Below are 16,683 nucleotides of genomic sequence, written 5' to 3' on the forward strand. Positions count from 1 at the left end.
GCGCGACCACGCCGACGGACGTGGGAGAGGGACTCGACGGCCCAAAGGGAAGTCACCAGTTTCTTTTCAGGGTTTTTGTATGGATCTTGTGGCGCCGCGTCTCGTAAAGTAGAACTGTTTAAGCGTTGCCGTGTGTACGCGTATAGTCGGTTTTAACTGCTTTTCTTCTTGCATTTGCTTTTTCTGTATGGCTGTATATACGTGCTTTCCGTGTGCCGAGAAATAAAATGCTTGCTTGTTGAACTGTGCCCGTTTCGCTTTGTCTTTTCTCTATTGACCCTCCATCTTGCTTCACGTAAAGGGTTCGTAGTGGGTGCAACATCCCGGTAATTAATCTGAACCGTCCAGGTCGACGATAACACCGCTCGGTTATCCCGATAGTACGGAACGGGCTGCCCAAGCGGCTCGTGTCCGGAGTCGACCTGTGGTGAGGTACGTTCGTCCGGTTTACCATCCGCCTGGTTACTTAGGTAGGTCGAGTTTGGCGAACAACCCTATCCTACGCAGGTGGCCGATTGGCACGATTGTGGTGAGGTCGAAAGGCCTACCCGTGACTAGCTCCCGGCGTTGTTCCGAGAGGGTCACGACAGAATAGTCCGTCCGGTGGGCGATGTGCCACGATTCGAGTTACGTGGCCGTTCGCACGCCGGCGGGCGCGAATTTGCAACAATATGCATGAAATATATTATTAATTAAATATATTACTCTGTGTATTGCAGGTGTGGCCAAACACCTATTCATCTATAACCTATTCATCCAGAAAGCGCCATCGTTACTATCATCATTAAATTTTAAAAATAATACATCTCAACAATAAATATAATTACATTTTGTTGTTTTTGGTTTTGCAACAATAACACCTGACAAGTCCTGGGTTAATATGACCCACTTCTGCGTTGTCATCTGTTTTTTAACTTCTGAATCTAAGGGTGGGACTCTCCTCATGAAAAAAAAAAACGTTTCCCCTTTGCAGGAACACCGTGTAGATGGAGATCAAGCCGATGCCACGGACTTGAGTGAACGGCAAAGGGAAAGTAATGAAATGATGGTAAATAAATATTCGCTCAAAGGATAAGTTTGGTCCACGTTGTGTACATTTCGGGTGATTGTGTAACTCCTTCCTGGTTATTAGCCCAGGATATAATTCTGTCGACAAATTGATGCTTCATGGTGGAATAATTACACATGCAGTTCATTCTCATGATTGATAATGGCGTACTGCTTGTAAGCAACATACAGTTTTCCCATCAATGTTTCCGATACTGACGTCCTTTTGCTCACCCATAGCATGGACACCAAGACCATAACAGGTGCAATTTCGAAGAATCTCCCATCACAATAAACACGGAGTATAGATCCCTTTCTCCAAATAAGGTAGGTCTTCATATTCACAACAAACTGCAGACACTGACATTGATGTAAAGGCCCGGTCACACCTTGACGTTTTAGCCAGCGATGGCAACGTATTAAAATGTATCTAAAACGCTGGCTTACGTTGACCTTTTGATGTTTTTTTTAAAGATTCGGACGTATTCATAACGACTTGGTCTTATGTATAACGCATTGGGAATGGACACAGAACGTTTCGTTGTGTTATAGATAACTTATACCAACGAATGCTGAACCTGTTGTCAGCCTACACAACCGGTGCCCAACGATAGTCTAACTTAGGCATAGCGCGTTGCACGCATCGCCGACGATGTCGTGACGTAGCCTATTAAAAGGCTGACGCACAACGATTCGAATCATAACTGCCGTAGAAATGGAAGTGTCAACATCGCAGTCACACCTTGGCGATCTTGCCAGCGTATGCCGACCTAAGAAAAATGTGTCTAAAACGTTGGGGGCACGTCAAATACGGTATGAGTAAGTTTGGTATACGTGAATAGAACGCTAAAGTATGCTATCATACGTCATAGTAAGTAGAGTACGTCAAGAAATTTTAAACATGTTCAAAATTTTACGATGTACTTGGCGTATGACACACGTTCCGCATGCGATGGGGATAAGTTTAACACACGATATGCGGACGCTTACACACGTCCACAAAGGCTACTTATAAGCTACTCATAAGTCGAAACACGTCGCGGTAATGTCTTTTTTACGCGAAACTTATGTTTGACGTGCTTTGAACCAATTCTTTACGTAGTCCCAACACACATCGACGTATGTAGACGTATTCCAATGACGTCTTCCGGTCGACAAAAAAAAAAATTTAACGTGTTTCTAGCTTACAACTGCCATATAAAGACGTGTTCCCAGCGGTTTTGGGAATTGGTATATAAAAATGGTGTTCATAAAAGGGGAACCCAACAGTGTTTTCGAGTCCTTTTTGAGTCGATGTCCATGTCAGCAGTAACAGTATCAGTATCAGTATCATTATCAGTATTAGTAGTAGTTTGTTCATGTTGGCAGTAGTAGGTGAGTGTGAGGGGGAGGGTGTGGGTTATGATGGATCGTCCTTGCGTTTAACGATTTAACAATTTAAATGATAAACTCAACGATTTAAATGGCTGCATCTCCACTATTGAAAGTAGACGCTTGCGCTCAACAATTGGATTTTTTTACACTCAACGACTTTTAAACGGTACCACTCAGCTATTTTCATTGTTTACAATGAACGATTTAAATTGCTGTCACTCGCCTTTGTTTTTTGACGCTGGGGTTTGGAAATTTGAAGCGTTTCTTCTGAACGTGTTAAAACGCTCAAACTCGACTATTTTAAATAGACGCTGCCGATGGACAATTGGAATCATAGCCAAGCTAGACATCGAAGTGTGAACATCCTCGTCATGCCGAAGAAAAGTTTGAAGAATGCTGCAAATAAGTGTCCTGGCCGTGGCCGTGGACGCTGACGCAAGGACGATCCATTATACCGACGTCTTTCAGCCTATGAGTAACTTAAAAGTAACGTCTGTCGACGTGTGGCAACGATCGAGTAACGTGCCAACAACACGTTAATCATAGGTTAGAAATAAGTTTCAGGTACGCTAAACATTACCTCGGCGTGTCTCAACTTATGATTAACTTACAAGTAACATGTGTTGACGTCTGTCAACGATCACAGACCGTGCATACAACTTGTGGCCAGCATAGCGGAACGTGTGAGTCATACCCCGGCATACGTCATGAAATTTCAAGCATGAAAAAATTTGAGGACAACCGAAAAGTACAACGTTTAAAGCCAACGTACAACGACGTATGGCAACGTACTACGACGTATGCCAGCGTGCTCTCAATGTTATCAAAACTTACCCATAACGTATTCAACGTGTGCCAGCGTTTTAGAAAAAAATTTCAAAAATCGGCATACGTTGGCTAAAACGTCAAGGTGTGACCGGGCCTTAAGGAAGCATGTCGGTGAAACCAAACCAAACATGTTTACGTGTAAGGTACCTGTCCATATGAACGTTGAATATGTGCCATCGATGGTAATGGTTTGATATTCCCATTCAACTCACCATTGTTTTCATTTGCAGTTGAATGATGGAGTACAGTTTCTGCCAGGTCGCAATGAAGATCAACAGCTGATATGTGCAGTGTGTCACAGAAATAGCACAGTGCTGGTTGACATCGAGTTACGTGCAATGCCAGACAACATCGTACGACGGCCCTATGGCGATATGAGCAACCTTAATGCTGACGCTGTTGCCTGCTGGCACTGTCGCCGATATATCAATGAGGACACTAACATCTATGGAACAAACGGCTGGGCTGTCGCATGGCCAGCTGTTCTGTGGACATACCTGTCGGCAAAGAAACCAGTGGATCCTTCAAAATTTTCTGCACTCCTTTCAAACGAACTACGCACTATGTGGAAACAAATGCTAATTGACAATGATGTATCGCAGTGTATTCAACAAGCGTTAGCCAATGCACCCATCTTCACCGATATCACAAACCAAGTGTGTGAATTCGATAAGCTGCTGCATACTGATGGACCACATCTTCTCCAGATGCAAACTCTCCTCAACAAAACGGCCTTTCCAACGGTAGTGTGCCCCATGGGATGTAACCTATTTGTGTACGACTTGTTCTGGGACCGTGCGGACTTATTGCCTGTGAATCACTACTTAAAGACATTCATCCCATCATTCAAGGGTTTCAGAGCGAATGACAACTACTTCAAAGGTGCTCGACCCGACTGGCCCGACAGGAAAAAGGACCTAAAGTGGTATGTTTCACCTGCCTTGGTCATGGATAAGACATGTGGACTGTGTATTGTGACATGTTCCAAAAGTGTGCACACAAGAGGTGACCATCAATACATACATGTACTGACACATCCGATCCTCGGGCACATACCAACAACATTCCCTGACCACATGGCCCCGGCGGTAGTGACACCAAACTTAGTGAGAGCCGGACACTCACGGACATACAATATATCGTATAACGTCGTGAAACAAAAGGGCGATGGACGAGGACTGTCAACTTTCTCGTTAAGAACGAAATCGCCACAAGGAACAATGACTCGGAAAGAGTCACAAGCTTGCTCTCTGACATTACATGAACGATCTAATGTACTATACTTCATGTCTCAATCAGAAACATATGGACGGTTGTACGTAAGGAATATGATGCAGCAATACCCACCCGATCAGGAACATGTTGTACAGCATTCGCAGTCCGGAACATATATCCATGTCAGAGATAGTTATGAACTTGCTGAATCGTTTCACTCCCGGAAAGCTGTCATCAGAGAAGAAAACTGTGCACTGGTAGTTTCCGCTGAAGATCACGTCCCAACCAAGTCGGGTAGAACTGCTGACTGTCTAATTGTCGTGCACCGCGTAGAAGACAAAGGCCAGCCCCCATTCAAAGTACCATACGTCAAGCAGCAAAAGCCTGATCGGAATTACTCAGCTGGATGTGCCGTTGTGTGCGCATTGCATTGCCTTGTACATTGTCGGCCACTACACAGACTACTCGTCCGAGCAACGTCTCAGCTGCGAGCGGATCCTATCATCATCACCCTACAATCACTGTGCATACGGATGTGCAACTCCACGCAATCCAACTTCATGAGTTTGTACCCCACGGCAAAGTTGTTGGATATAAATGCATCTCTTGAAACACCTATCGGAAACGTCGAACCGGATACGTCAGTTGAAAGTAGAATTGCAAACCTGCTTTGCCACCATTGCCCACATGTTTCCCATCAGCATTTCCATCGAAACAAAAATATCGATATCTCCACCATCCTATCAGCCGCTGACAATGATGTAGTGATAGTGACTAGACACGTGTATACGGAGGCTGACGACATGGGAGCAACACGCCGCATACGAGTCGCCGAACTACCATTAGTATCACCAGTTACAAAGTGGTCATTACTTCTCGGACTTACTGTGCATTGCCCTGCTGAAACACCCTACAGCGTGGACGTTGCATTCAGATGGACAAGTAGCCACGCCTGGCAAAAGGAGACAATGGCAGAAAATGAAGTGCAACTAACAGTGGGCAATGCCAGGAAAATGGCTCTGATGATATACAGCAGAACTAACAGTGATTACTCACGAGCTCGGAATGAAGCTATCAATTGGTGCGGTGGACAAACAAAACTGCGTTGCGCGGATCATACCGACGTATTCCTGATCAGAGAGCAAGGAGGAACGGTTTATCGCTGCTGCTACAAAGACTGTAATACACCTCTGCGTTGGCGCTGTCCTCAGGGATTACCGAATTACCAATGTGACACTGGACTCTGTCTTAAACATAGGAAACAACTGCTGCATGATGATGATGAATGTGGTGTGATCCAACCTCGTCACGCCGCCAACACCGATTCAGCCCCCAATAACGAGATCGATGCTGGTGCCGTAAATGACAATCACAACCCCAGAAACTATATGCACGCTGATACGATTGATCTTCAAGACAATCGCGAAGATGCTGTAGAAGCAGCCGACATGTATGTAATGGCTGAAGATGACTTCCGAAAGAATGTGGCACCATTGACATCATCGACACTCACGCCACTGTACATGTCGGAAACGTCACAAACAACACAATCGACTCTTGGTCACTTCGTACTGAATGACTATCTGAGAGTTTTGACACGAGTAAACTTCATCAAAAAACCAGCTGTGGGAATGCAGAAAATCCTTCAACACATCTGTGCAGTGACACCAGGAGACTCCATCCCACTGCTGTATCCAGAAGCTGTACTATTCCCCATGTTGTTCTGGTCATCGGTGGGACAGTCAATTGTCGGAGCGCTGCCATCTGCACTGTATACAAACCTGCAGAAAAAAAACATCACAGACGACAACTGGCCACATTACAAGATCACATGCACGTCCGTTTGCGCGATAACTCTCTGCTGACCTCGCACAACTTCGGATACTTGCAGTGGACATTTGACATTTTGCTGAACCACCAACTTAACTACAACTCAGCTGCCGTCGCTGTTAAGAAAGGCCTGGAACACCTACGCCCTCCAAACATCGGCTTCAGCACCGATCCAGAAAGCGCCATTGAATTTGATGAATTAGACTCCAGACAAGTGAACCGTCTTGCTGCATTGATGAAGGACGTGCTCGGGTTCGATTACTTCATTACCGCAACCTGCAATGACAGCAAGACGTTTGGATTGGCACCTATAACACGAGCTATCAAGGAGCTGTATCCTCCCCATCTTGGCAACCCTGAGTACCCAGATGTCGACCACATCCATCAGTCCTATTGTGTAATCATGTGCAGAGCATGGGAGAGAACAAGCCGCTACTTTCTGTATTGGCTGCAGCACAGCCCACAACAACCTTGCAGAGAGGTGGAGACGCTGTGGGCACGTTATGAGTTTCAGTCTGCTGGCAGTCCTGGTAATCGGCCCCATATCCATATCTTTCTTAAGGTGAAGACCGAAGATGAGAAAACGAAACTCCGCCGCATAACATATCAGCTCTCAAATATCTTCTCCAAGGATGTTCGGATGGACATTGGCAGCTTACTGGAAGATGGCTTCATCAACAACGTCGAGGATTACAGCGACATGTACGCTCTATGCAAGAAATTGCAGGTGCACGACTGCAACAACGCTCGTTCCCGCTGTCAGATGGAGATGGCCGACGGTACCTGGAGGTATTATGTGCAGCAACACCCACCTGCGTTCGAATACAACTTCGATGCAACACCGAACCTGTATGACCGAGATGTCCTCAAATTATTGGAGGAAATTGGACTGGCAAAACGAGACGTATTTGGAAACTTGAAAGTGAGCAAGAAGCTCGTTGGTGGAAAATACACATACCCGGAATGACCCAAAGAAACCTTCGTCCCCACGATACCGTGGTTCTGGCTCACCCTACAATCCTGCACGAATGTTCAGCTATGTGACACATGGTTCCAAATGGCCTACATGTGCAAGTATGCTGCCGGTGTGGACGAGGAGAGAGAGAAGCTGATTTTGAAGCCAGCAGCAAGGAACCGACAAATGACACAGTTCACGTACAGCTCAGTGACCCCAAAAATAAAAAAAACACAGGACAAGCAACGAAGAGTAACAAGCCTGGAGGAGAGCATATGGCACGGGAAATCGGTTTGCCAGAGATGATCTGGCACAGTCTCCATCTGCCGTTCATCACAACCAATGTGGAATACACACACGTGTCGACGCAAGCACCAGAGTACAGATCAGCTGTGATGAAACAACGTGGGCGAAAGCATCTCGTGGCTGGCAGAGGAGGCCCACCCAAAGTAGTGCAAGCACGACAAGAGCTCCCAACCTAGCGCCAGTTTACCTACAATCAGACCATCGTGATTCGTCATTTGATCGATGGAAACTACCACCTAGACAACACCTGGAAGTTCTCGGTTCGTCCACCAGCGTTGATGCTTTTTGATGATCTGCACTCCTAGAGCCGATGGTTCTGTATGAAAAAGTGGAAGTCGTATGAAGTCAACGCTGACCTCGCCTCGTCTCACTGGATCAGCGGGAACATGGAACGAATACGCCTGCGCCAGGCATATGTACAGGACGCTGTGGCATTCGTGGAACAACAAACACATAGTGGCACCCCATCACGTGCTGAACAAGCTGCTGAAATGTACCAGGCCATATTCGCTCCCCTACATGCTGAACACGATGAAAGTGGTGAAAAGTCCGACTTCTACTGTAAATTTGTCGATGTCACTAAAGCAGCTAAAAACATTGTGGTATACACAGCTGTCATGCCGTTTCAGTTGCCGCGCTTCCTCGTCCATCTCCTCATCACCATGGGCAAATTCCAGACAGAAGTCGACCTACACTCCTGCCCCAACTTGAAATGTGCTTTCGTGAAAGCCGGGCTAATGCCTGACAGAGAAATTAACATCGCAAATATTCACCAACTGGCACGCAGATACATCAAAGAACAACTGATGTGGCTCCCAATAGGAGCGGGGAAGTTCTCCAGGGTCGTCCGTGTACTGGTGGCCGGATTGACATGCTTCTTCCAGGATGGCGACTTTATATATCAAGCGATGTCACTAGCAACAGACGCAGCCATCAGCGAGGCCACCGATGAAGAACTACAGCAGCTCGAAAGCAGTTGACAACATACAGCTGTGGATGCCCCTCAGCCTTCAGAACCTTCCGAACTTTCCTGACGTTGTAGCACTGAAGTCCCTTATCCCTTAGCAGTACGTACCAGTTGTCCAGCGAGCAGAAAATCAATCAAACAAATTGTTCCTGAAGCAGCAATCGACACTCCAACACACAGACAATACATCGATTCGGTCCCCTCTGTTCGTTGGTGATCCTGGAGCAGGCAAAACTTTTCTTCTCCTCATGTTACAAGATTACGCCATGTCACTGGGCTTCAATAACCTTCTCATCGCGCATACATCCGAACGTGCTCGAACTCTCGCCGGTGAACACCTACATCTGATTGCCAGCATGCCAGTGGTGGATATTGGTACATGCTCGGTTCGAGGAATTGCAGAACAATGCCTGCACAAACTGGCCAAGTCCCCACTGAAACAGCAGGCTCTACGACGGATAAAGGATCATGTTCATTGAAGAGATTGGACCGACTCCTGCATAATTTTTCGCTGTACTGGACCTGGTGATGCTACGACTCAATGAAACCCCCGCGCTGTTTGGTGGCACTCCAATCGTGGCCATGGGTGACCACCATCAACTGTCACCAATCAAAGAAAAGCCTATATGCTGACCACTTTCTGTGTACTGATTACAACATTATGTCCGCTGTGCCCACGACCTTCAGCGACGCTGTCTGATCGAACTTATGCGATGTAACGACCTGGCAGATACAGAAATCAGGGAATTTTGCGACATCATGAGAGAGCGTTGTGTTCTTCAACGGTATGTACAAACATGGGCAGAAGTGCCACTGGACGTATTACGAATCTTTGGAAAGAAGAAAGCTGTGGAGCAATTTCTGCAAAACAAACAAAGTGACCCAACACTACAGTCTGCAACATATACTGATGTGGATGAAGTAGAAATGACGATTGCTAACTGGCACCCAGCAAACATTGCCATCAGTCAGAAACTCGACTATTCGTACACAGAACCGCAACAACTACTTCTGTATGAAGGCACAATTATACGTCTCACATACAACAACACAACAGACACTCCGCAAATACCACGGTTTTCGCAAGGACAATTATGCCTGGTTTGTCGAATACTCCTTATCAATGACGATGTTATACTGTTGTGGGGCCTGGTCTCGGTGGCGAGCACGACCGCTAGGGGGGGCAGTAGAGTCGGCTCCACCGAACACACCGGAATTTAGGTCGTGATCCTCGGATAAGTCAGAAAGGCATGGGCCCCTTACAGGATCATGAATCGCCAATAATTCGACCGCGTGGGGTAGGGTTAATTGCCAAACTTCAATATACCTAATTACCCACGCGGCAAAACTACCGGGGAATTAACACCCTCAACAGGCCTCGAGCGGAACGAGCCATTACCGTGCTCGAACCATGTGTAACCCGAGCGGATGGTTACCGAGGCCTGTCGGTCCAAATTAACAATTTACTGCTTTGCTATTTCTTAACACGCACCATGCTAAGCCAATGAAAGAAACACAGAAACGAGCTGGAACATTTAACAAAAGGGATATTTATTTATAATAATAATCGGGAGGGAAGCACACAAAGAGCAGAGTTATCCGAATAAGAAATGTAATGTACAATGAAAAACATTTAATCAATCCTACTTAAATACGGGGCCCACGGACACACACACACACACACACACACACACACACACACACACACACACACACACACACACACACACACACACACACACACACACAGAAAATGGACCTCAATGGGTCTTCAGTCAGTAGAGCCGAGCCGGGGTACCTGTCCCACCTCGTGCAGTCACACCGACCCGAACCTCCACGGTGGGACTCAAACCCACGACCTTGGCGTTGCCAGCACCAAGACTGCAGACCGCTCTCGAACCACGATCCTCCAGAACGCTTGTGGAGAACCACAGACCGCGCCGCAATCGCCATGATCACCCTCCCGCCAATGCTGGTCCAGACCACCACACTCCTCTTCTTTAGGAGAGAGGGGCTTCTTCTCCCCGCCACTCGCCTCCTGATTGAATGGTGGGTTGTCAGGCGACTCGTGGCGGCCTCCCGATTGGCTGGGGCACGCGTGTGGTGCTCGCCCTCCACTCATTGGCTGGAGGAAACGCTCTCTGCCCCTCCTTGAAGCGGAGCTTCGACCTGAGGCGATGAAGGCTCCGCCCATGTCCTCAGCCAAAAACACGTGCGTAATGGCGTCCGGTCGAGTGCGGGAAGGTGGCGTTGTTGTGGTGGATGTAGTAGTAGTAGCTGTAGTTGTTGTTGGTGGTGTAAAAATCCTAACTATAAAATAATTTAGCAGCGCACATACACTTAATCACCCATTACTTACCGATTGTCGGAAACACATACTTACCGATATAACTGATCTATAGGACCTGGCTGTTGTGGGCTCATGGCTGCCAGATTCGTATCAATACGAGGAATGACACTCCAGCAACAACGTGTGCGGATTACCCTCATCCCAGTCGGACAGCGACCCGTGAACCCCACCGACATCCCTGTAGAATGGCCAATATTTAACATTGCACGATACTCCGTACCAAGCATTGTTGGTTGCGGAATGACGAAGGCCCACAGATACCAGTGACCGCTGTGTTATTTTGTAGCCACGACCATCCACAAAGTGCTGGGCCAAACTTGTGTCTGAATGGCCACCCAGATCAGTCATCGACAAAGTATGTATCGACTGTGGTCTCCCGAAATGCTGTTGGTGGTTCTTAGTCGTGTGCGCAGCCTGGATGACATTATATTTGGTCGGAGAAGTGGAGGACACAATGACGGCCATAGAAACACTTCTTCGCAAGCCCTCCAACCTTAGGACACCCATAGATGCTTCACTGAGCAGCGTCAACTGTCTCAACAATCCGATCCGTGTCGTCAACGGGATCTTTAACCAGCAACTGATGAACTTAAACATATACGAAGGATACGTTTACATGCTCGTGAGGAACAATGACAATGACATCACATTTATAGGTGAAACTTGTCATCTGAGGACACGGCTCACTGAACACAACTCCGGACATGGATACGACTGCACGTGCAACATACACTGGCGGCTGTGTGGGCTTTACGTCCTTGTTGCCGGTTTCCCCAGAGATGGCCGAGACAAACGAAATGAGTAACAACAGAAACTCTTCAATCTACAATGGCACGGAGCTATATCACATCTTCATAATAGGAACACCGTAACGATTCGACATGTCGGATCGATCCATCCATCCCTCCATTTGGGCCATACTCTGTGCAGAGCGTTGGTGCTGCCTAAGCAGTCTCCTTGACTATGGGACACAATCCTGGATGGGTCGCCACTCTCCGACACAGGATACCAGCATGCTGGCACTCATTTTGCCGACCTCAGAAGGAAGACAGGCCGAGTTAACCCCACCTGCTATAAATTCAACAGCTGAGCGGGATTTGAACGCAGGACAGAAGGATCACAAACTCGCCACCTAATAATGAAGCCAACACCAGCCATATGTGTCGGATACCGGCTCTTTATTAACAGGCAATGGAGAAATAGTGAGTTGATGTGGATCAATTGTAGCACTGTAACAACGCACGAAAAGTGTGAGATCTACATGAACATCTCATGGTCGAAGAACCTCAAAAGCCCAGTATATTCCCTATCACGTGTGCTGTATGAGTAACCTCCCAACCTCTCACGAGTAGTTTTCTCTCATTCATTATTTATATTACTTGTGTAAAGTTTTTGAGTACCACTGATGAGCTACGCTCTAATTTTCTATGTGCTAACATCGCTTGTATCTGGAAATAAATATGCAATTTTCCATGTATTAACGGTAGAAATTGCTTGCGCTCTGCCTGGGCAAACAATTTAACACCGAAACAGTCACTGACATGTTCTCGCCAATAGTTGTCAGGTCGTGGATGACCAATATATATATATATATATATATATATATATATATATATATATATATATATATATATATATATATATATATATATATATATATATATATATATATATATATATATATATATATATATATATATATATATATATATATATATATATATATATGCCAGTATTTACCAAACATCTGTTCTTATTTATCCCCCTTCCCAATAATGTTTGCCAAATGTACTTTGACAAGAATGCACCAGCTCTAACTCCTCCATAACACTGTGAACACGGATTGGATGATCTATACATCAGCACCTTATCCTCATTCAGTTGTAATGTGGTAGTTCAAAGTTGGAGGTATTTCCACATACGCGGTTTGATTTTCAACATCCTTACATGGTGTCTCCCAAAGCTCCCCACATGCCAAATATGAAGTCAGTGAAGCCACTTCAGCGTTCTTGGTTGGAAGCACTGACAATTTCAAATCAACTCATTGCAGAGCAAGGAGGAAGTCCATACTCCCGCTGGAGTCTGGACTTCCTCCCTCAGAGAGTCAGCGAAATAATAAATATCACAAATCAACAAGTGTTAGAATTACTTTTTCATTGCGCTTTCAAGACCATATACTTATTTTGAGGAACTGTTGCACATGGACCGGTTTGTACTGGACAACTGAAGGAATCTTGTAAAACACCCCAATCGCGGAAGTGGAGGACACAATGATGGCCATAAGTAGGGTGAATATACTGGTTCTGGCTCACTTTTCCCCATGTAAATGAATGGGGGATTTTCAGCGATTCATATTTTTTTCCCTAAAAATAAACCCCCTTTTTATCCCAAGGTATATTTATTTGTCTCCCCTTTTAACCTGGGACACTTTTTTTTTCAAATAATCCATGCAATAAGATAAAGATTTGTTCAAGTACTAAAGTGGTAATGTGATTTGTTAAAGGTGATTCTAAAGAAATATCTGAAACGTCTAAGCCTCGGGACACTCTTTATCAAATAACCGATGCATATTGTTTAGCTCACTCATTGAACCTATAAAGATTTGTTCATTCTCAAATTCCTTCAATAGTTTAATTTTTTTTGCACAATAATCCCCATCTAAAATATTGAAAAACAAAACATTTGAATCTTTATATATTTTTTAAGATACCCCTTTTGTGCCATTACGAAATGATAAACTTCTCTTAATGCTCTTGTTTGACCACCTCCTGAGCCACATATCATTTTGAGATTATAGTAAAATGTTTTTTCATTGTTCAATTGATAACCATCAAAGTTTTCAGTCCATTCAAGGATATTCATTTTTTTCTTTACATCCTCTAACTTACTACTTTTTAAATTGATTCGCTTATTTGTTTTATTTACCTTTGTTTTAGTTATTTTTTTCAATAAGACTTATTTGATATTTTTCACATTCATTATGTTTTCCATTTATATACCAAGACTGAGATTTTCTCCACTCTTTAGTTTGATTAATACTTGGTTTGACCATTTATATATTGCAAAAAAACGTGGCAGTAGCTCTTAAAAAACCCTAACCCATCTTCCAATCCTTAAAACACAATATATTCTATTCACTCTATCATACAATATCCATATGGAACACAATCTATTCCATTATCTAAAATAAATCTCTTATCATCAAAGGCTCCTAATGCCTTTTTATTTACTTCTTCACTATATATGTTATGTTTATAACTTCTTATTGCATTCATTTTCCTATATTCTTCTTTCTTATTCATCAAACAATTATAATAATTTCTAAAAGTTATTGATTTCTTTATTACATATTTCTTTATTCCCTTTAACCTCTTATCAATCTGATCACCATACTTATAAGCATATGCCTTTGCTCTCAATCCAATAAAAACTCACTCATTACTTTTCTACCCAACTCATCCTTAAACTTACCAATAACCTTTTCATTCTTTTTGGAAAATAACTCACTCTTCTTGCTGAAATTACTTGTATCATATACTCCAATATTTTTCTTCATATCTTTATAAACATCATCAGTTTTTATATCTAGGATAAAACTATCAGTGTCCATATACAACAATGAAACATTTTCACCATACTCTTTCTTTAAGTCATTGTACAAATAATCATACATCAATATCTTTGATAAATCAAGAACTGCTGTTCCAATATAAATTGGTTTATCCATTACAATACTTTCCTTTTTCATATGAATTGCAGAAAAGTTCTCTGAAAAATCCTCCTCTCTCTCAAAACTTGGTTTATTTATCAATCTCGAAGCTTCTTTCCAAGATGTTGCGAATCTAATGTTTTGCCTGTTTATAACATTTTCCATAGTCTTTCCAAATACAGCATTATTCATTAATTTATAAAAGTCCCCTTCAAATTTTACTTTTGTATTTGCTCTCATATCTGTATTGAATTGAATATACTTTTTCACCCAAGGACTTTGTTTAAATTTTAAAACTCTATGAATTTTAGCTACTCTCAATCCTTCTCTCAAAAACTGTTTTAAGCTTCTCTGATGCAAAACATATCCCTCTTTATCATAGAATGTTGTTAATAACTTTTCTGTTGATTTGCCTTTAATATTAAAACTTTAATGATAATCACTGAACCATTCTTTCTTTGGGGTTTCTTTCTCACATGCAAAAGAAGGTCTTTATGCTTATTATGAAGATCACTCGGGTACCTCAAATCAACTTCAAAATAACAACCTTCTTCTTCGTCATTCAATTCCTCTTGAGAAGAAATAACAATATTCATCAAAGCCTTTTCATAATCCTTTTCTTCCACCCACTCTAATTTACCACAAGGCAGAGATTGAGACATTGCTCATCCATACAAATTATTAGCATCAAAATACATCAAATAATTACTATCTTTTTCACTATCATAATTTGGAAGATATTTATTATTTGCTTTAGCATATCTTTTTGAACATACTTGTGATATTCCACCTCTCTTGGACTTCTCAATCATCAAAAGCATATCAACATCACTGATTAAATCTATATCTTGTTTTGTCATTTTCAACATTGCACTCCAAGCTAAACCAGGAGCTGTGAAATAGTGGGCAGGATCTAATCCATAACAATTTTTATTATGACAGAGTGATCTAAAAGCTTCAAACACATCAGCTAACAATAAAACATCTGTTTTTCGATATAAATCATGATATTCTCCAAGGTTCTTTATCTTAAATATTTTCCATATTTCTTGTGCGTGTTTATATTCCTTATCACTTATCTCTTCTTCATAAAGGTTATTATAGAAACTTTCTTTTGAAGGAAGTTGTGTTTCTTTAAATCTCATAAATGAATCCATATAATCATAAGGATAAATTCCCTTACTTGTAAGAATTTTCTCTTTACTTTGAATTTCATTCCTTGTTTGAATTTCCTCTCTCGTGAGAATTCCTTCTTTAATCAGAATTTCATCTTTAATCAGAATTTCCTCTTTAGTTAGAATTTCATTCATTGTTCGAATTTTCTTTATAATTAGAATTTCATCTTCAGTTAGAATTTCTTCATTAATTTCCTCATTAATTAGAGTTTCCTCTTTACTTTGAATTCTCTCTTTAATCTGAATTTCCTCTTTAGTGAGAATTTCCTCTTTTGGAAAGAATGAATTAAGATTTGGAAAAGAGTCCGTGGAGCTGAGATTTGATGCGAGGTAGGCTAGTGGTGTTCCCATAAACTTGTAAGAATCTAGAAACCTAATACGAGTTAAAGGTTTTGTGAATATCATTTTTGTAAATGAAATATACTTTTGACTTGTGTTTGTTATGGCAGAAATATTCCCTGGTGTTTTTGAAAGTTCATTTATAAATAGATGTGTATCATAGTTGGCGCTGTTGTGAAGAAAGACTGGAATAAAAGAAGGTAATTTATAATTAAGATTACAACAGGAATGAGCGGGACCTCTATATTTACCAGTAAGATGACAATGATCCCTAACTTTAGACTCCTTAATTTCCCCCTCACAAATATGACAGATATTGTTCTTTCTAAATTCTAATTTTTCTTCTTTGGTTAATTTCATCGGTTCATTTGTTTCTTTCATTAATTTAGTGAGTCTTATACAATCCTTTTCTAATCGTTTTACAAACTCTTGTGAAGCTTTTTTTCCACTATAATGTTCAAGTTTGTTATACTTTTCTCCAACAGATGATTTGATATAATAACAGAAACCACAAGGAATATGTTTTTGATATTTATTTGTATATGATTCTTTTGGATTAGGAGAAGCAGTATTTATCTTTTTAAGGAT

General features: G+C 42.6%; 1 protein-coding gene and 2 pseudogenes across 4 annotated transcripts in view; 2 read left to right on the top strand and 1 right to left on the bottom strand.

Annotated features, from left to right (window-relative positions):
* The window catches only part of EXOC3 (exocyst complex component 3), a 425,366-nt gene that overhangs the window by 352,899 nt on the left and 55,784 nt on the right, over window positions 1-16,683 (bottom strand). The window lies entirely within an intron of this gene.
* Window positions 3,355-10,477, top strand: LOC147023320 (uncharacterized; annotated as a pseudogene).
* On the top strand, window positions 10,572-12,197 carry LOC147023321 (uncharacterized; annotated as a pseudogene).

The sequence above is a fragment of the Eptatretus burgeri genome, chromosome 7 (genome assembly GCF_056783735.1).
Source record: "Eptatretus burgeri isolate ZD-2024b chromosome 7, Ebu_testis_v1, whole genome shotgun sequence".
NCBI classification, from domain to species: Eukaryota; Metazoa; Chordata; class Myxini; order Myxiniformes; family Myxinidae; genus Eptatretus; species Eptatretus burgeri.